This window comes from Pithys albifrons, chromosome 3, assembly GCF_047495875.1.
Source record: "Pithys albifrons albifrons isolate INPA30051 chromosome 3, PitAlb_v1, whole genome shotgun sequence".
NCBI classification, from domain to species: domain Eukaryota; kingdom Metazoa; phylum Chordata; class Aves; order Passeriformes; family Thamnophilidae; genus Pithys; species Pithys albifrons.
The window spans coordinates 48,946,078-48,967,295 of NC_092460.1; the positions used below are offsets into that span (position 1 = coordinate 48,946,078).

Consider the following 21,218-nt stretch of genomic DNA (forward strand, 5'->3'; position numbering starts at 1 on the left):
TTGCTTTGCTCCTCTTGAAAGGCTCTGTTTCTCCCAGCTGTAAGCAGAGTTTGCTGAAGCAAGAAGTGGGTTGCTAAGCCTGGTTTGGATGCTGTTTGGTCTCTAGTGGAGCTGACGGGACTCATCTTGTTAAAAGCCAGCTGAGCAGAGACCATGAACAGTGAACACTGATTCAGACCTAAACGTTCTCCATGGAAGACACAGCAACTAGAGGAGGCAATAAGGAGGATTGCTGGTCACAGCAGAGATGGTGTTCCCTCATGCTCTGTGGAGGAGGTTTGTGATCTCCTTTGGGCTGTGACAGGCATATGACAGGTCTCTGGAGGGTCTCTGCTAAACAGAAGTTGGGAAGGAGAGGTAGGGGAAATGGACCAGACTTTCCACACTGTCATTTACTTTGCCATATGCAGGTGTTGAGCACCAGAGAGGATATTCTGATTTACTCTCTGACTTACCGTTGCTGTGGCAACGGGAGAAATACAGGCCAAACCAGGATGCATCTGCAATGTGGTGGTAATAGGGAGTTTGGATTCCCATGTGTGTGTTTATTTGTTTGGCTGTTTGCAGGAGCCACATGGTAAAAAAGCACCATCGTGATGAAAAGGGAATGAGGCCTGAATTGTAGCCAGACAAATAAACCCTCCTCTCGTGCAACAGCCAAACAGTCATGCATGCAGTCAAACTTACAGCACACAGCCTGAGGAACACCAGCACATACATGTGTCCTCTCCTCCCACCAGAAATACACCTCTGGAGCTGGGGATCTCCTAGCTGCTCTCCCACTCTTGAAAGAAGTCAGACTTATTATTTCACAGGTACAAAGCCCCCATGCACTAGACACTTTCTACCTGGGCTCTGAAGTGGAACTAAGAGTCATGGCGTCAGGTCAACCAACTTGTGTCAGCAAAAGAATCTCCCCTGCCGTCAGATCCACACATCCCAATTAGCTATGATTCTAAAGGATCACAATCTCCCAATTGGTTACTGAGCAAATGCTCCTCCCTACAAATACTCCTCTAGCGCACTGTAGTGGTTAGATCTTACACACTACCACCATCCACCTCCAGATGATCAACAAAACAAACTCAGACCTTTCTCAACAGTCATATCCCTAGCTGGCCTTCATTCCCAACGTCACAGCGAGCTCTCAGGTCACATAAATTGGCCTGCTGCAGATGCCAACCTCCAACGGTGTGGACTCATCTTGAGTCTGCCAGCACAATTCCCACCCCAGAAAGCCAGATGTACAGCCTCTTTCCCTTCCTCTCCTCCAACCTGCTGAAACCTGAATATTGTCAGCCTAAATACTGGCCTTTGGAGAAAGTCTCCATGTCCAGTGCATACAAAATACTGGTCCCAGCGATCTCCTTTAGGCCAAGTGGAAGGAAGAAGATGGTTTTTCAACTGCCCCTCACAGCCTCAAAGCTGCTCCATGGAGAGCTGGAAGCACTGAATAGTCTTGTAGAAAGGCAAAGTTGCTATTTAGCCAGACCATGATCTGCTCTTCCTTATCCCACAGCCCATATGTTGTAGTTTGGGATTATTATGTAAATTCTCTCCCCTGCCACTTAACTGCCCAGGCCAGCGGTTAACAAAAGAAGCAGTTAACTGTGATCGCTGGGGTGGGGGCAGGTTTGTCTCTTTTGGGGTTTTTTTTGGATATTCTCCTCAGTCTTGGCTTGGCGGAACGGGGGAGTGGGGGCTCCAAGGAGGCAGGCTGCCCTGCTGGTTACTGCTGGGGTTTTCCCTGGCTGTCTTGCCGCTGCCTACTTCGGACTACTTTTTCCTGCCGTGCTGCTGCCTGCCTTGGATTTGCTGCTGGTTGCTCGTACCTTTCTGCTTCTTGGACGGGGAACACAGGGGGAAGAGACTGAGTCCATCTGAAAGCCCACTGCTCATCTGTTTCGCTGGAGAGGGACTGAAACTCACTCTGCAGCCAGCCGGGCTGTGACAAGGACACTTAAGTATAACCTTTTCTCCCGGAGGAAAACCTGCTGGGTTTTGTTGTTGTTTTTTTTTTTTTTTCTCTTATGGTGTTGGGGAAGTGGGTTGCACTAGTCTGTTTACATATATATATATATATATATAGCAGTTATCCTTCTTGTATTAAAATTCCTTTTCTTAAATTTGATAAAGAGTGGTGTGATTATTGTGGAGGAGGCCCCTCCCCTGCTTGTGGGTAAAACATTTTGGTTTTTCCCCTCAAACCGAGACACCATAACAGGCTGAAGCTAGCAAGGATGCAGGGGAGAATGGTTTGATGTCAGAACAAGGACAGGGTTTGCTCAGGCATAGAGACTTTGGTGTTCCCGTACATCAGATTCCTAACTGGCTTTGGGAGTCCTGTGTTGCACCTTTTGCAATGGAGAGCCAAAGTCCATGGCAGAGATAGACTGAATTTCCTCAGTCTGGAAGGGCAAGACCCTGTGAGGTGAGATGTCTCTGTGAGAACAATAACATGGAGGGAGACACTGCCAGGAGAAGACCAGGAGTGTCCCTGAAAGGCTGGTGATGCCAGTAACCTGTTGGCTGCGCCTAATAGTGACATTGAGATTAAACAAAATGAGGGGGGGGGGGAGGAACTAAGGCATTATTTTTGAGCTGGAAAAGATGAGATGGTGGAGATGAGAGGCTCTGCAGGCATGAAAAGCTTCTACAGGACATTGTGCAGAGAGGCAATGCCCAGCTCAATCCCAACAAGGAGAGCCATAGGGCATGTGTGGTGTGGTGGCTGCCTGTGTGCTACAGGAACACTGTGAATTTGCAGAATGCCTGTCCACCCAGGGTGTGCAGGAGAGGTGAGGCAGGATACAGATTCACCCCCTTTGACTCCTGGCTGCCTTTTCTCCCATCATTCCTGAGACTCCATCTGGCCTCACTATTTTTACACTCATGCACACACAAAGAAAAAAAAAAGAAAAAAAGCAGACGAGAAAATAAACACTTAATTTCTAACCTAATCAGCCCTTCTCTCACTAATTAGCACCCTCTGAGCACATCCACAGGCTGTGAGAGATACTCTGGAGCTGATAATGACCCCAACCGTGCAGTTGCATATGCTGAATGGTCAGCGGAGCCAAGAGCGAGCCGGGGGGCTGGGGAGGCAGGGATCAGAGCGACCTTTTGTCATTTGGGTTTTTTCTCTCAAATCTGGGATGACGGTAAGGGGATGTTTCTTTTTTTGGCAGGATCCCTTGTGTGTGTGTATGTTTTTCTGTGAGAAAAAGTGAATGTGTGTGTGCACATGGTCCAAGGAACGGGGAAGCTGGAGAGGTTTGGAGAGAGGGGAATGGAAAAAAATTCTGGCACTGAGCCCAAACCTGAAACACATGCCAATTTGTGCCTCTTGCTGGTGGTAATGAAGGGCTTCGTTCAGGACACACGGGACACTAATTAAGGGGCTTCAAAGGCGGCTTTCTGCAGAGTGCTCTCTAAAGGGGGGCTGAGAGGGAGGAAGGAGCACAAGAGGGGGGTGTTCTCCACTCAATAGAAGACTTCTGGATCCTAGGGCTGCTGGGGAAGGCTCTTTTTCTTTCTTGCTGTCTCCCATAGCAACTCCTACCCGTGAGAGCTAAGAAGGTGCAAGCATCTGGCAGCTCCGGGCGAGCCCTGAACAGCCAGCAGGCAAGGCAGGCTCTGGTATGCGAAGGTGTACAAGCAGCACGGCAGGAAAAAGGAAAGTAGAGAAAGGTGAAAGGGGAGGGGCGGGGACTCTTCGTGATTTGTTTACAAGGGTAGCATCAACAGGAACAGGAGTTGCCCAAGGATTAGCAGGGACGTAGCTCTGGATCACTGCAGATCAAAACTTCATGTCTGTCAGTTGTATCCCATAGGGTTATTTCTTATGAAAGACTGGGTGGGGCAGACTTCGTGAATAGGACAATGGGCAGGGCTAAGAACGTGCCTCCAATGTGTCAGTCTGGACACAAGGGCTTAGCTGGGCACCAAAGACAAACACTGCTTGAGCACCCAAAGAGCTGCAGCCCACTTCCAGGAGCTTTGCAGACCTTGGCCACACAACCTCTAAGCACTGCAGATTAACTTATAGCTGTAGTGTTCCCATTTCAAAGGAAAGGAGCCAAGCCACAGAATGGGTGATGTGACTTGCCCCTGGTCACCAAAGAAAGTCTCAGCTCTCCTGTTTCCTACCTGGTACCCTAACCCTACACCTGCCTGCCCTACCTCCATAGGAGTAAGCATGAAACACCAGCTCTGGTGAAAAACAGGACTGTGCTGAGATTGATTAAATGGGGACGGTGTGGGAGGAAAGAGAAGAATAAATTGGCAGGGAGAGCAACAGAACTTTAGTGAGAGACAGGAAGAAAGAATGAGTGAGAAAGATGGTGAGGAAGAGAAAAGAGAATAGAGGGTTATCTATGGATTATATTCACTGAGCCATGCACCACAGAGAAAGTGAGCAAAAGAGAGGTGATATGAGCACATGAAAAGGAGAAGTGAGAAGAGATTCACAAAAAGCAAGAGAAGCAGACAGCTGAGAGATGAGCAGTACTTCACTGATACTGCACGACAGCATGTTCCCTGCCATCACTCATCACCCCACAAGCTGCCAAAGTGCCCCAGAGCTCCCCTCAGCTTCAGATGGAGCTGTCTTCTCTATGCCAGGCAGTCTCAGCACCACACATGGGTCATGTGGACACAGCTCTTTGGGAGTCAGGACCAGTCATGCCATGGTGAACCATGGGCACACAATATTTAACCAAGGTGAAGCAGAAGGCTAGTTGAACTCACCTTTCAGTACTATTCTAATACACTGTCACCATCCAAGCTCGCTCAGCCGTGGCAGATGAACCTTAGGAGTTAAAGGGTGGAGCCAGTTCTGTGCACGCTGAGCCTCACCTAAAATATTCACTGCGCAGGCTGGAAGGGCACACCCATGTGGGTAGAGCCCACCCATGTGGGTAGAGCCCTTCCCAAATCTTCGGTCACGAAGCCCAGACATGACAAATACTTCTCAGTTTTTCTAACCTTCCTGCCCTCTCGTGTTCACTGTCCTCCTGTGCACTAGCCCACATTTAACTGCTTATTCCGGATGACCTGCTCCATGTCTTCTATGCTCAGTGTCATCCAGCCAAAAGCACAGCCACCTGCAGCCCAGAGCAGTTCAGCGGGGCTGTGCCTACCGCTGGAGACAAGGAGGGAGGAGGCTCACCCTGGAAGAAGCACCTGGGGCAAAACTGGCTGAGGTGTGACAGAGGCCAGTGACTGCCCAGAGCAAGAAGAACAGTGCAAGGCAGTTCTTAACAGCAGCTCTTGGGCAACAGTCTTCACATGCATACCCAGCAATTCCTTGTTTTTACTTACTACTGCCCAATGGCGAATCTTGCTGCCCAGCCCAAGCAGTTTCTGAGAAGAGGTGGTCCGATTCCTGGGCAGACAAGAGTCAAAAGGGGTTTGGATGCAGAAACACATTATGGTGCTGCAATCAGCCCCACAGCAGGTCTTGCATCTGCCTGTGCTGAGGAACATCTGGGGTCTGCTAGGATCAGCAGAGAAAAAAGATCAGCCTCAAGGAGGTACAGACACAGTCTCAGACAAAATTGCATGAGACAGCCTTGGAAGGGCTTAGCTCCATCACTGACCCTTGCCTCCTCCAAGCCCAACAACCACAAGCACACAATCCAGAGAAGTCCAGGACACTCATAAGCCCTGCCTCCCTCTGTCTCACAGACCACCAAACACTTCCCATCAGCTGCTAACAGCTGCTGAATCTTTACTAAGAAAGCCACAAAATATCTAAATCGATAGAACAGAGCTGATCACCAGCCTCTTCTGACCATGGGGGAAATAACAGCCAAGACTTTCAGGTTCACAAAATTATACCAACCTTAGTTTACATGGAGAGAGGAAACAGGAATACTCCCCTGCTTTCCCTTCCCTCCCCCAGTTCTTCCTTTTCTCCATGCCTTCTGTCTTTCTGCCCTGTGCAATGCAAATTGAACACCATGCCAAGGATAAACAGGCAACTAGTTAATCACTCTTATTAAGTTTGAACTGATTATTTAAGGGAAAAAAGAAAAAATGAAAAGAGGGAGAGAAAATCAAAGCTGGGATTACAGGCTTAGCAAGCATGAGTGCATATTCAGCCTACACTGTTCTCTTTGTGACTGTCATACCGGTAGACTGCTAAGAGAGTTATACTATTACTAACATGACAGCATTGTCCTATACAGCCTGGATTAGAAATTCCAGTGGCCGTGTGGAGGAGAAAAGTCCCTTGGCAGTGGCAGGCACTTGGCCTCATGATGTCTTCCACTCACAGCACGCTGGCCAGGCGGGGAGAAGTATTCAATTATCAGACAGGCTCTGCCTTTTCCTAGGCCAGCTTTCTCTCATTGTCTGACTGCTTTCTCCCTGGCCAGTGATGCTTGTGAAGTCTGTCACGCAAGAGAAACTCAAGATGGTCCAGACAATTCTTGAATCAGGCAGACTTCTCACAGCTGAACCCCACCTCCTCCTCACAAACACACAGTCTTCTCCAAGTACAGATAGGATGCTCAGTCTTGAAGGTGGTGAATATCTCATTCACCAACACTGGACCTCCAACAACTGCCTGGAAAACTGGATCTTCCTGTTCTTTGCTGGGCTGGGAACATCAGTCAGTTGTGATCCCTTAGTATTTCTCTGGCCTAAAAATTATCCTACTGAGCTGAGACTGATTGCCCTCATTACTTCCACTTCTTAAGCAGGACCACACCAGTTTTAAAACACATCAAAGACATGCATATTTCTCCAATGCATTTTTGAAAGACTTATTTTTTCAAGTAATCCCCCTATAAACACCACCCAAAATATCACAATCAGATCATCAGCCACACTCTCATCCACCGTATGTACCCCTTGTGATGTCCTTGAGGAGTGTATTTTCTCATTGGGACAGAGCTTTTAACAGTGTGTCTGCAAGTTAGCACAGATTGAGAAGAAAAAGGCAGTTGGCAACAATAAATGCACCACCCCAGCCAGGATACAGAACGAGGAAAGGTCATTGAGTAATGTGGTCTTTTATTGCCCTGGCAGCAGCCAGAATTCCTGCTGATGTGGCCACCAGTGCTGGGGGCCCAGCTTTGGTACCACTGAGGGAAATGGAACTGGATGCTGTGTGAATTGTCTCTGTCAGTTCCTGGGTCTTCAGAAAAGGAAAGTGGAGCTAGACTTGGAGTGAGAAAGGCAATGAGCTGAGAGGAGGAGAGAACTGGGTATGCAGTGCCTGGGGGGTAAGGGTCAGGACCAAGAGCAGCAGAAGGAGCTGCCTGGGACAGCTGCTCACCCAGATGGTCCCCAGTCTGTAGCCTTCAGATCTTGCCTTAGCTCCTGCCCTGTAGCTGGTGCTTGTGGCCTCATTGCCCCACATCTTTGGTCTGCAGCCAGTAAAGCTACTGGTGGGGCAGGCTCTGTACCACTGCAGGAACTTGAGCAGGGGCCATTCCTCATTCACGGTGCCCCAGTACTATTTCATCTGTCTCAACCCAAAGAGGTAAGGGAAAAAATATGTTTTTTCTTTCCAGAGCTGCCCCAAGGCTAGGATACAATATTTTATGGCCCAGTTCTTAGCCTATTTGCATTTTGTATTTTTACTTCAACTGCTGTTTGTTTGCAGGCATTTGGGATGCCTAATGATTTTCAAAGTACTGTTTACTTTAATCCCTCTCATTTATTAATACATTGGTTGGCCTCGAAGTGCTTGGGAAAGAAGGGTAAGGAAGTTGTAACCAGTGCTTTGAATAAAGCATCAAACTGTCATATGATCACATCAAAGCAACAGCAAGCAGCTCACTTTGTTGACTGTATCATGATACATCCACATAGATCCTCCAGCTTGGTGTCAGATTTCCTCATACATGTCACCTTGCAACAATACCAGACTCACCAGCTCCAAGGATGAAGTAAAAAATAGCAATGCCCAGAGGCAGCTCCATATGAAAAGTCTGCCCCTTCTCACCTTCCACATGTTGTGAGAATGTAACATACCACCGTGGTGCAGATAATATAAACCATGCTGACATTCACATGGATTTGCAGGCAATGTTGTAATCTTCCCATAAATCACAGGTGCACTCAGCCTCCACCCTCCACTATACTCTCTTCAGCCCAGTGTTCTGTGGCGAGGGTACAGCTTCACACACAGGATCGTCCCTGAACAAACAGTGAGCAGAAACACTGCTAATCAGGCAAATGGGAAGACTTGGGATCTCTGCTAGTCAGTCCCAACAGGATCAGGTTCTCTCATCACCAGAAAGCAAGGGGCAGGTCCTGAAGATCCTAGGGCCTGCCCTTAAATAACTTTTCCCATCTCCAGGAAAGCTGTGAGTGTGCCCCATCCTGTGTTTATGAACCTGCACTCATCTAGGTCAAGGCCTTAAGACCACAGTCTTTTGTAGCTAACAACTTCATCACATCCTTACTGCTCCAAAGCCCATGTGCTCTCAGCAATCCCACTGAGCTGAAGATCCCCCTTCTCCAATCTCATGCTGACCTGTCAGCAATGAATACATTAGTCATGGACTAGCATTTGCCAGAGACACACAAGTTGCAAAAAACAGAAGCCTCTCTTATGTAGTGGCAGGTCTTGCTGCAAGTGTACATCTTGTGCTAAAGGGCTGAGGTGATTCCACAAACAGCTCTGTGAAAGCAGCCTAAAGTTGCTGCTGGTTGTCATGATGAGTTAGTTGTGCTAGATGTCCTCCAGAAGCACAGTTCTGCCTAGGAATAGACAATGACTACTGTTTAGAGGGGGTGAACACATCCTGCCTGAATGAGCTTGTTACAACAGCCAGCACGGCTGTCTGGCATAGGGGGGACACCTGCACAAATGTTCTCTTTGCATTTGTGGATAGATTGACAGAAACAGAGATGCCTCAAGAAAGGTGACGGTGTGATGGAGGCTTTGTTGCCCAGGATGTAGAAAGGACAAAAACATTTTTGCAGAGCCAGTTGCAAAGTGGATTCCAGAGCGGGTCTCTTTGCTGACATGCTCTGGTTCTGTCACTGCCGATGCAACCTGTGCAGAAGTGTGCCCCAGCCTTGCTGTGTGTCCTCTAAAGGCAGGTACCTGCATGCCCAGCAGCTCAGATGCAGCCCATTTTCAGGACAAGTATATCCTCAGCAGTGCTAGGTCAGGCACCTTCCTGGGATAAGAGGTCACCGCAATATATTTACTCACCTCCCAACACAGATCAAGCCCACACCCCCAGGGTAAGCTCCAGTTCCTACTCAAGCATTACTGCTGATCACTCACTGTGCAATGCTGTAGCCCCAGTTGTCGCATTAATATTTTTGCTTCTACACTTTACTTAAGGCCTCTCTTTCCTCCAAGCTGCACCTACCAGCTGATGAATGGGAGTCCAGGAACAAAAGCTGACTTCCACAACTCCCAGCCACTTCGAGGGATGTCAGCTTGCCAGCAGAGCGTCCCCCGTCCTTGCCTTCCCTCCCTGACTCCCTGCACTCCCAGCACAAGAGGGGTCTCCTCAGGAGGCACTGAGCCTGCTCATCCTATTGGTGTTATCTTTCCCATCTCCTTCTCCCTTTGTGTGGACTCCCTGGTAGCAAGCGAGCATCTATGCACTCACTGAGAGTGACACCAGAGACATTGTATCTGCCTTGCCATTGGTACTCAATACTTGATATCTTGTTTTGAGGGCCCTGTCAACCACTCCAGCAGCATCTCCCCTCCCCCCCCTTCCCCCCCCTAGCCCTCACATTTAACAAGCAGTGATCCATACTGTACAGAAAGACGAGCACCCTGTTCTATGTTGTGGACAGGGTATTATCTTCATCCTACAAAGCAAGGTTAACACTACCCTTGGCTTGCTCGTGGGCACTTAGTTGATAAAGTCAGGTTATTACCTCCCTGTGCTGGCAAGGCACCATGCTTTCCTTCCTGCCCATCATCCCTGGGACAGGGGCTCCCTGCTTTAACAAAGCCTGATCTCCCAGCAAGCTCTTCTGAGTGGCAGAGGAGATAGAGATCTTCAAAACAGGATGTGAATTGAGTCCTCAGCTTGAAAAAGTACCTCTTAAGAAGAAGGTCAGGGTGAATGAACCCTGATCTTTGCTCCCGAAAAGATGCACCAACAAGTGATGAGGACTTTGGAGAGAAATAACAAGAGGAACAGCAGTCAAATCATCTCTTGGAGCCAACAGAAGCATAACTAGCTCATGTACTTAAGGCCATAACTCTTCTCACTCTGTAGGTCTCTTGTAGGTCTCTTGGTGTCTTTTCTTCTGTTGCCTACCTGATCCCTCAGCAAAGTGGACAGCCTTAGCAACCCAGCCTCAGCAGGGAAGTCCAAGCAAGGCAAAACACTCCAGAATCATGCCTTTCTTATCTAAGAACACAGGCAAGGGCGACGTGGCCCCAGGGTGCTTTCTCCAGCAGTGACAAACACTCAGGCCTGAGAAAAAGGAGCAGAACTTGGCCAATCTAGAGATGCCTCCCTAGGTCTCCCAGAGGAGTTGAAAATGATGGATTTTATAGGTTGGCCAAAATTAACTGTGAATTTATAAAACCTTACAAAATTATTCTGTAATGATCTTGCCCAGTATTCACTTTAACTGCCCTTCATAGTTATATACCAGGTGAATTTCTGGTGGTAACAGAGGGGAATATAAAAGGCCCATCCATGAAGGAAGAGACTGCTTTGCAGTCCTTCCAGTGTGGTGTCTCTGCAGGCAGGGAGAAGGGCAGGTCTTTCTTCCCCATGCTCCTCAGCAGAACTGAACAGTAATGAACATGCTGGAACAGGCCAGTAGCACTTGGATGAGGCATATGGGTCTTCATGTAAGATCATGCCAGACAAAATGAACAGACCATTCCCACATTAACTCATGTTCAATGTGTCCATAAAACTGCTTAGAGCAAACAGCTTACTGTGAATGTTCACATATGACATGACCCACAGCGGACCCTGGGACGTGTCCCCTGTCCCCCAGTGTGTGGGCTGACTTCAGAGTGTGTGTGTGTGTGTGCTGCCTGGCTGCCAGGGTTCCTGTCCACTGGTGAACTTTCCATCTAAACCAGCTGACAGCTGCTCTCCTGAGTTTCCTGGACACCAATAATGTTTTCCCTTTTCTAATCTCCCCGATGTAAATCCATTCACAACGAGCGCCTAGAGACTTTTAATTCCATCGGCATTAAACTCACTAAAACCTCTATTACCAAAAGCTTTTAGGATTTTCCCCAGAATCTACAAGTCAGGTTCATAATGTGACAGAACCCCACCTCTCTAGGGTGTCTGAGAAATTAATTCATGCTTTCCAAAGGAAAGCTGACCATCAAAGTATCCCCCTTTCCATCAGTATGCTCCTGTTGCTGGTACAACACAGCCCTTCTCAGGTGCTGAGTGGTCTCCTGAAGCACCCCTAGCAGTCTGAGAAGAGCCCTCACTGTGTAGCAAGTGAGAGCAGACTGTCTGCCATAGGAAAGCAGTACCAGAGATTCACAGATGCTATATTGAGAGGAAATTGTTTATTACAGTGGTTCCTTCCTGCATTCATGGAGCAAATGGTTGGCACATGCATCACACCAGTGTTCCCAGTACCACAACAAGTGAGAAGATAATGTGGTCTCATCTCAGTGCTGCACACACGCAGATACTGTAGAAGCACTGGGATTATCCCTTTACATGCCAATACAAGGTGGTGGTGGAGAGGGTCAGACAGCTGTGAGTCAGTGAGTGAGGTTTCTACATGCTATAATACTCCAGAGATGGTGTGTTTATCCTTTGACCCTGGAGGTTCATTGGCTGCTGTAATAGAGCAGAGAGATGCACTCGTCTGTCAATCCCAGAGGTCTTTTTAGGTGCTATAATAGAGTACTGATGATCAAGTCATCTCCAAAGCCTTGGGGTTGCTGGCAAGCAGCATGGGTGACGTCAGTGTCTCAGCCCCCGCAGTCCCCAGCTCCTGGATTCCAGGAGAGGTGTTGAAGGTATTGCTGCCACCCCAGAGGTTTGCAGGGGCTCTGGTGTCAGCTTTGAAACACTTCCAAAGTTCCCTCTGGCCTCACAGGAACTTTGAACCACATGGAAAGGTGTTATACTGACCTCAGGTCTCTCGGCATTGGGACACAAGCCTGACTGCTCCCACTCTTATCTACATCAGCTGCAGTTGGTGTAGCTCCAAGCTACCCACCAAAACGAATCACAGCTCTAAGAAAACAAGAATGCTCAGAGATCCAGCAAAGAGCAGCATGCAAAGATGATTCTCAGTGTTTGTTTTTCTGGCTTAAAAACATTTCTCTGTGCAAGAAGTCACTCTGCTCACACCTCGTGGGTTGTCCAGGAAGCAGACATACTTAGGAAGAGTCTGGGATTCGTGTGCAGCTACACAGACATTTGTGTGTAGCTACATAAAATAGCTAGAAATCTAACAAGCTCAGTTAGCCAAGTTGTTGAAGACTTCAAAACCCTGTATCATGGACTCAGTAAAAAAACCCAAGAACTGGGACCATGCTCCTGCATAAGGAATCCTCTTGGACAGGGAGGAAGGTGTTTGTAGACTCAGATTCTTACACTAAAGAGAGAAGGAAATAATCAGATAAGGTTTCAGAGTTTCAATAGGCTCAGGGATTTCTCTTCTTCCTTCAGCCCCAGCAAATTTTTAATTCTGGGCTCCAGCTTGGCCTGGTAATTGGAAAGTCTGTGATACCCTGTTATCCTGGTGCTGATTCCTCATCCATAACTCAGGCGGAAGATGGAAGCATGAGGAATGTCTGGGGACTTTGCTGGTGAGGTTTCTGATCTCAGACAATTTCAAAAATTTAGGTAGGTTTGCACCTTTTCTATGGGAGGGCACAGTGTTTGGTTTTCACTAGAACTGAGTTCAAACTCAACGTGATAATGCCAGATTGTGTTAGAAGGGAATCTGAGCCCATTCTTCCTTGACCTTGAGGATGCTCTTGAACACATGTGATGTTAGGAAGAGCCTAGGACATGAACAGAATATCACTGCTCATGTCCCAGCAGGTAATGTGCACACTGGGGAAAATCCATTCCAGGTCAGAGAGATGTCCACACTGGCTCTCAGAAAAAACACCAGATTTTTTTGTGGGGAGCAGCTGGAAAAACATCAGAGCAAACAAATGAGGGACAATGTGCTCCTATCTTATTTTTCTTATTTGTCACTATGATTACTATGCAGGTTAATATAGGCTCTGAAGAGTGAACCTGGTAAAGTTCATGCTCCAAAATTGGGCTCATCCTTATTTAAAGCTCACTGGAGTATTTTGGTTCTCCAGAAAACACACAAGCCCACTATGAACCTTTCTAAATTCCTGGACCTGTCAAATTCTCATGACTTAGAGCTCTGTAGCTCAACCCTGTGAACCTGAATCCCATGCATTTTAATTTCAGTATGCATTCCCTCATTCCTATGTGATGAGGAAAGGAAGGATAGATATCCTCCTCTGTCTCATAATTTTATTTCTTCTCAACATCCACTTCCAGTCTGATGCCTGACACTGACAACCCATCTCCTCCATGTCTTCACTCAGGGGTGTTCACAAGCTCACCTTTGAGGCCCTTCAATTCTCCAGCATCCTTCCAGAAACAGGCTCACCCGGGTTTGGCATGCAATTCCAAATGTGGCAACACTGCAGGTGTACCAACACTGCCTCTGCATCCAGACAGCTAATTTGCCTGTTCAAGGGCATCACAGCACTGGGCAGAGCTCTGCAAAGAGCTCCCTGACATTCACCCTCACTTTCATTTGACTGATACCCTTGATTCAGGACCTTTTGGGTATCTGAAGAGTTTTGAGTCTGCCCTGCAACACACATTACTTTGAACATGCAGTTCAGTGCTTAGTTTCATTCACCAGAGCACAGTGTGTTCATTTAACTTAATTCTCTTTCCCAGGCATTTCTCACAGCCCTTTCTGTCCACAGCCAACCTAATAACTTCTCATCTGCTGATTTTCATATGGCGTATCTCTCCTCCCACCTTTCCAAGTCATTAAACAATAAGGTAAATCGCAAGGGATTTAGAAGAGAACCTGGAGGCCACATTAACCTTTTGCCATGATGAAACTTGACTGTTTAATCCCCTCATTCTTTCAGTCTCCGACTCAGTTTTTGATCTATGTCAATATTTTGTCTCTCACTGACTTCTTAGCTTCCTTAGTAGCTCTTGTGCAGGATCTTTCAAAAGCCTTTTGGAAGTCTAAATATCTTATATCAATGGGTTCTCCTTTATCTTCTGCCTTATTGACACATTCAAAAAGTTGTAAGAGATTAACATGATGCAATTTTCTCTTGCTGAACCCGTGCTGGATATGCCCTATCAGACCACAATCTTCCAGATGTTTTCAAGCATTGCTTTTTAATTATCATTCCCACCAGTTTACCAGATACAGATGCAAAGCTTACTGATCTTTAATTCCCCGGATCATCACTGAAGCCTTTTTTTAAATATAGGTACAACATTTGGTCTTCTCCAATTTCCCGAATCAGTAGCTTTTTTTTTTTCACAAGAGATTGCATATTTTGTTAGCAGCTCAATCACTTAAGCTCCTTCCAAACTCTCGGATTTAACCATCTGGACTTGATAACTTATTGTTCAGGGGAAAGGGGGGGAGGTTTTTGTGTTTTGTTTTTTTTTCAGTGGGCTTTGGGTTTATTTTCTACTGGCTTTGTCCCAGCACCCATTATTCTACCAGCATGTTTTCCAACAGATCCTCATCTAAGCAGATATATGGAAAGAATCTCACAAACACCCTTGGTAAGGGACAGCTGATACAAGAGAAATTGTATGAGAATTCAGCTCCCCAGCAACATCCTAAAAATGGAGATACTGAGTCACTTTAAACACAGGAGGTGACTGAAATTGATCAATGCAAGTTTTCTTGGATAACTTCCACCCTGTTCTGACCAACCAGGCTAGTTTTGCTCATTTGTTTGGGTCTCTTGCTGAATAGTGATTTCCATCTTGACCCCAGAAGATTCAGGGCAGAAACAGTGCCAGCTTGATTATATACAGCCTAAGGTGCAATAAAAAGAAAGTGACCTCAGTGCTGGGGGATGCATGAACCTGGGAGGAGATGAAACCCAGATAGGATGAAAAGAAGTAAATCAGAAGGTGAGCAGAACAATGCTGGGCTGTTAGGTCCAGTGATTGCCTTTCAACTGAATCAGCCACAAGACATGAAATGTAATAGGAAATGCTGGACAACTCAAATAAGTAGCCTCATTATATGAGTGTTTTTCTCTTTGTGCTGGACTGGTCCTCAATAGCTTTCACCATGCTGGCTGGCTTTAAAAGGCATTGGAGTTAAGATCAGGGTGAAGTCTGATGGGCCACTAACTTCAAGCCACATCCCATTGGTCCTCCAACAGGGGGTCAGTAAGGAAGCTCAAGATGGGTGAGAAGCACCCACAGATTTATGTCTCGGTGAACATACCACAGTGAACACACAACCTGCTGTGGGTACATGTTCACCCGTCATCCCATCTGCAAACCAACACTAACATTCCAGCTTCTGGAAACCACCACACTGCCATCAAAAGTTGACACTGAGAACATCTATATGAAGTCTACCCATTCCCCGACAGACCTGGCATACCTACCTTACCTGACAGATAGGTACTCCAGTATATTTCATGAAAGAGGAAGAGAAACTTCCACAAATCACTTTTATCTATTTGCCGCTGTTCAGTTTTTATGGGACATGTTATTGGGCAGTTGTAGAAAAAATTCTGCCTCATGTAGCTTGTGGAATTCATTCCCTACAGACATTGCCTGTTTGAGGTAGTGTGGATGTAAGTTTTTCTGGGGAACCATCTAAAAGCAGATTTGTGACTTCTTCTAAGACCTCACCAACATGCTCCTGACACAGAGCAAGGCAATTCTCAGTAGTGCTGGGCAGCACACTCACTTCCTCTAGCTCCATCAGGTGAGGGTCAGGAGGAGAGAGGACATGAGGAGGGGGTCTCAGCCATGTGCCCTCCGCCTTATTGGAAGCAGAGGAACATGCACAGGAAAAAGAGTCTCAAAGCAGGACAATTAGGCTAGCTATTCTCTGAATTAAGAAGATGGATGGAAGATGAGCAGTTCACTGTGAAGAGCTGGTTCTCCTGCCACAGCTTTTCAGACCACATCCATACCCGGTATAAACATGGTCAGGTCAAACTCTAATCTGTAATATTAATATAAAAGACTTCCATACCACACTGTCACTGCAGAAACATGGCACTCTATTTCTGCCTCCCTCATCATCCCTCTCTTCCTTTGCTGTCCTTTTTTCCCCAGATATTCCCTCTTTCTCAGTGTCTGCATTCCCTCCATCCCACTGTGTGTCTCACAATCCCCTTTCCCTCCTCATCACTGCCTGCAGGTCCCTACCTCCAAGAAACAAGGCAGGGCTCACATGAGAAAAGGTACAGCAGAGATGAGACAGAGGAGGAACTCAGGGGAGAAAGAGGTCTTCCTCGTCCCCTGAGTTAGCCAAACACAATTCCCCAGCCTGTGACCTGGCCCCACACACCAGATACGGCCCTGCTGAAGATGCCTATTTCGGCTGGGATGAAGCAACACAGACACTTGCACAGATGCTGTGCTACCACATGCAGGATCAACAAGGCAGGAAGGTAGCACAAATCCCATCCAGCTACTCTTCTAGCAAGGCTTTTAACTCATCTGCCCCTCCTCACGGGCATTGATGTGTCGTGGACTGTCCTTGGCTGCTCGGTGGTGACTGTGCAGAGGGTGCAATGGGGAGGTGAAGTGACAGATGCCAGGGATGGCCAGCTGCTAGCCATGGCCTGTACCAGGGTCCCCTTGATCCTCTGACACACACACACAGACACATGGTGTGGCTGCTCAGGGAGGCCCAGCCAAGAAGCCACTGAATCTCCACTCTGTTTCCCAAGCGAGAAGCCACAAACTCCCTTTTCTCTTCACAAACAAACAGAGGCTTGAGTGAATCACTGCCTTGGCCCTGGCACACAGCCCCTTGGTCATTACAGATTCTCCTCCGTCATCCAGCCCATTGTGAATGACAACACTCATCCATGTCAGCAGAGTTCCCAGGCTGAACCTCCCTTTCCCCACAGCATCCCTCTGCGCAGCCTGGAGCACCAAGCAAACAGTAAGCATGCCTTCACATGCCTCCTCCCCAACCCTGTCTTCATCCCCAGTGTTTGGTGCTACAGCCTGTCCCATGTAAAAGTAGGGGAAACTGAGGCACAGTATGGTGACCAGGAAGAGAGTTCACTGGTATAAGTGTTCTAAAGTCCTTAGCAAGTAGGTTTGGTAGACACTTTAATTCCTAAAAGCTCATTTTGCAGGGCTTTAAAGTAAAAACTGGGTTCATACTGCTAAACCTAGTCAACAAATTCTCCTCCTAATCACCAGAAACTTGCACACATCCACACACAATCATGAGGTGAACCACCCCTCACCACCTTTCTGCCCTTTTGGCCCCTAGCACAAACAAAATTACCTCCCTCAGCAAGACAAGTGAGTGACAGATCTGGAAAAAGTCCCTGCAGCATAACATACTCTGTCCCAATGAGCATGTCCTTCAAATGGGGCTGTCTCAGCTTTTGCCCATGGTGTAACTCTATTTTCTGCCAACATGATCTTATGAAGAATGATAACACCTCTCCCAGGCCATGTGCACTGGTCATAGGGTTGTAGAGTGGTCAAGGATGGAGAACAACATCCTTCTGCTGAGACAATGCTTCCCTCCCCTTCCTCTTTCATGCAATGCCTGCCCTCCTCCCAGCAATGCCATCCTTTCATACACACACACACTCTCCAGAGCAGAGGGTGAAATACAGCTCAAAAAACCTCGGGGAGAGCCAGTCAGAGATATGGCCATCAGCCAGAGAAGACACTTGTCTCTCTAGGATTTCCTTGGACCTGTGGTGATGCTAAGAAATGTGCAGTTCCAGAGAGGTGGGTTTCTCCCTCCTCGTGTATCACTTCTCAAAGCACCTGGAAGATTAGGGCTGTTGCTACTCCAGAGAGTGAAAGACAGATGCCTGGAGTGCGACATGACTTGCTCCCAGACTGTGATTTAACCCTCTTTCAGACTGGCTTGCCCAACAGGAGGGACTGAACCAGGCTGGCTGCAGTGTGCAGTTATATCTGTCAAACTAGCCAGGGCACACACGATCCAGAGTGTGTGCCAGATGTGGCACACAAACAACACTTGAGCCAGCATCAAGCTAGAGTTGTGCAGACAGATAATACCCAACACAACATAAACCTTGCCAGTACAGAGTTAAGCAAACACTGTTTTCTAAACAAATCTGAAACAGCAGAGTGAATTCATACTGGATCAGCATTTTCTACCATGTAGCTGCAGCAGTTTTGACCCAGTACCAAGCTCCCTGGAGCTGGATTTATTGTCTTGTCCACCCTGAGTCAGTGCCAAAGCCATGTCCTGAGAGGGCAGAGGAATTTAACCAATGCCAAATGATTTTGGAGGCTCCATATGGGAAGAGCTTGCTTTCTGCAAACTCCCCAGCAATGAAACTGAGTGCGACTGCCTGGGCACGCTCCCTGCCAAGCTCCAAACAAGAAGAAGAGTGACACATCAACAATGCTACCATCACTCTGTCACCCGCAAGACACGCACATGCGCACCATAGGGTGTGAACCACAGGGGAAAAGATCGCTTCACGATATTGTCAGCTGGCAGCAGCATCCAGAAACAATCTTGTTGGGGACCATCAGCCCTTCCCGAGGCTGACCAAAGCTGGTCTTGCCCAGCATGGGAGTCACAAAAGATGAGAAGTGAGGAAGGGGTACTGAAAGAGGGAAATACAGGGCTCAGGGTATCCCAAAAGAGGAAATAAAACAGCTTAGTGCCACCAAAGAGAAGTTGAAGGCAGCAATTTGTGTGGAAGGGTAGGTACTGGAGTAGTTGGACAGGGGGCATTGAAGAACTGTAGACAAGGAGAACTAACAGCCAGGTCCTGCAGTGGCAGCAAGGAGATGCACCAGAAGATGCACTGGGAGATGCACCCTTCTTGCCAGCATCACCAGGTGGGACCTGAGCAGGGAAAGATCAACCCATCACCTCCTTCAGGGCACACCACACCAGCACCACTGCAAGGGCTGCACAGCAGCACACAACCTGCCAGTCTCTTCCCCTCAGAGAAAAGCAACAGCCCCCAAAATCTGACTCAGAAAACCCTGGTTTCTGTCATAGTCCTTGCCCAGCATGAAAGAACAGCCTGGCAGGTTGTGAACCCCCAAACCTCCCCTCTAAAATCCACTCCTCTGAGGTTGCCCACTGCCTTGACAGCAGCTCGTTGCTTTAGAGTCTATTCTGGGGAAAGACATCTCCAAGCACGTTCGTGCTCCTCGAGGACTGGCAGCACGTCTGGGCCTGCCCAGGCAATGGGAGAAACAGCTGCTCCCACTCCCCTCCCATCCCCATGCTGCAGCAGCTCCAGCAGCACGGAGACATGGCATGGAAATAGTGCAGCTGATCTTCCTGCCTTCCCCGCAGAGGAGCTGAGGAAAGGGGCGCTGAGGCCAGCTCCGGATGGCAGGAGGCCCTTTCAGGTATTCCCAAGAGCTTTGCGCCCCAAAATGGGTCAGGCTCAGCACAGGGGCCCTTTACTGCCTGTGCAGGGCACAGGGCATTCCCAGCTTATGAAACACACTGTCTCCAGTAGGAAAACATCCCTTCCAGCTGGGAAGAAGCACCAGGGGACAGCAGATAAGCAGTGACAAAGAGTGTGCTCATGGCCCCAGAAGCTATGCCAGGTTAGGCTGGGTATTCAGAGGAGGTACCTGGCTAGGAAATGGAGGCCAGCATCTTCTGTGGGGAACTGGGATACCTAAAATATCCAGGAGATGAGGAGGAAGGGGGAATTCTTCCCTGCATGCCCCACTCCAGGTAGCATGATGGCCACTCCTGCTCTGCTTCAAGCTGCATCCCTGAGGGGACCCAGGCCAGGGCTGCAGAGCCCAGCCATGCTGCTGGCCAGGTTGCAGTGGAGTCAGCCCAATTGCTCCTTCTCCCAATAAATAGGGTAGGTGGAGGAAAATTATGAAGGAAGAAGAGCAGACAGGTGTGTGTCGAGGGAGAGACGGGAAAGGGGCAGAATGCACTCGGGACTGCGTGCAGGGGACCCGCAGCGCTTCCCCCGGCTGCTCTGCAAACAACCCCTCCCCGCATACACATGCAGAGCCGCAAGGAAAGGGGCTCAGAGAGGAGGGAGCAGCTCTCCACTGTGGGGAGGGCATTGATGAAAGCCTAGATTTTGTTCACATCATGGCAGAAACCCCTGCCCTTCCCCTCCCTCACACCTCTGGGGAACGAGCAACAAGAGGGAGGGAGGGAGGGAGGGAGGGAGGGAGGAAGGGAGGGAGGGATGAAAAGGCACAGGCAGAGGTGCCGAGGTTGGCTTACCTCACAGTGCCTGCAGTGGGGGAGCCCGGTGCACAGGAGGTAAATCCAGGGCTCTCGGTGAGTGCTGGAAAAGGTCTCTGTTCAGTCACATCAAGGAGTGGCCTGTGAATAGGTGCTCCAGCTCACCGCTCGATGGAAGCTGCCATGGATTCATTGCAAACGACTTTGCCTTCTGTGAGGAGAGGAGGAAAGGGGAGGGAAAAAAAAAGGAAAAAAACCACCAGCTTAAGACTTGGAGGGTAGATTCACTTCTTTCTTAGGTTTCCAATGGCAACTGAATATGCCACAGATGAAGATCCAGGGTGTGTGTGTGTGAATGTGTGTGTGTGTGGGAGGGAGGGACGGAGAGATGCACAGCTGCTGAGTCCACAGGCAGTGTGGGGTGTGAGCTAGTCAGGGTGTATCGGTGGTTATGGGAACAGACAACTGGACACAGGCAGCAGAGCAGACAGACAGCCAGATGGAAGGAGACTTAAAGGATGGAAAGAGGTTGGCCCGTATCCTAACAGCCTGCTTGTCCCACTGGACACAAAAAGGAGAGAGCACCTCACCCAGCACAGGGTAAGGTGCTGATGGAGCTGCACCGGTAGAAGGTGAAGTATGCCTACACACCCGGCTGCACACACACAGACATGCCACCTCCCAGCCCTGCTCACATCACCCAGGCACGCCCCCCTGCAAGGATGCTGCTCACACTCAGCGCACACACACTGTACACACACACATACACACACATTCACATTCACTGGTCTTTTCATACTGCCATGGATCACCTTGCATGCAGTCAATAAAAATTCAGAGTTCCCCTAAAGTATGAGTTGCTTCTCTTCTTC

At 48.4% G+C, this 21,218-nt stretch overlaps 1 protein-coding gene across 2 annotated transcripts in view; it reads right to left on the minus strand.

The window, feature by feature from the left end:
- ELFN2 (extracellular leucine rich repeat and fibronectin type III domain containing 2) overlaps nt 1–21,218 on the minus strand; it is a 53,453-nt gene that overhangs the window by 16,259 nt on the left and 15,976 nt on the right. The window contains exon 2 of one of the 2 annotated variants that reach the window (XM_071551734.1): nt 20,386–20,557. The gene's annotated coding sequence lies outside the window, so the exon portion shown is untranslated. Of the gene's footprint in view, nt 1–4,749; nt 5,055–20,385; nt 20,558–21,218 lie in introns of those variants that run through there. The other variant, XM_071551733.1, reaches the window with a different exon arrangement.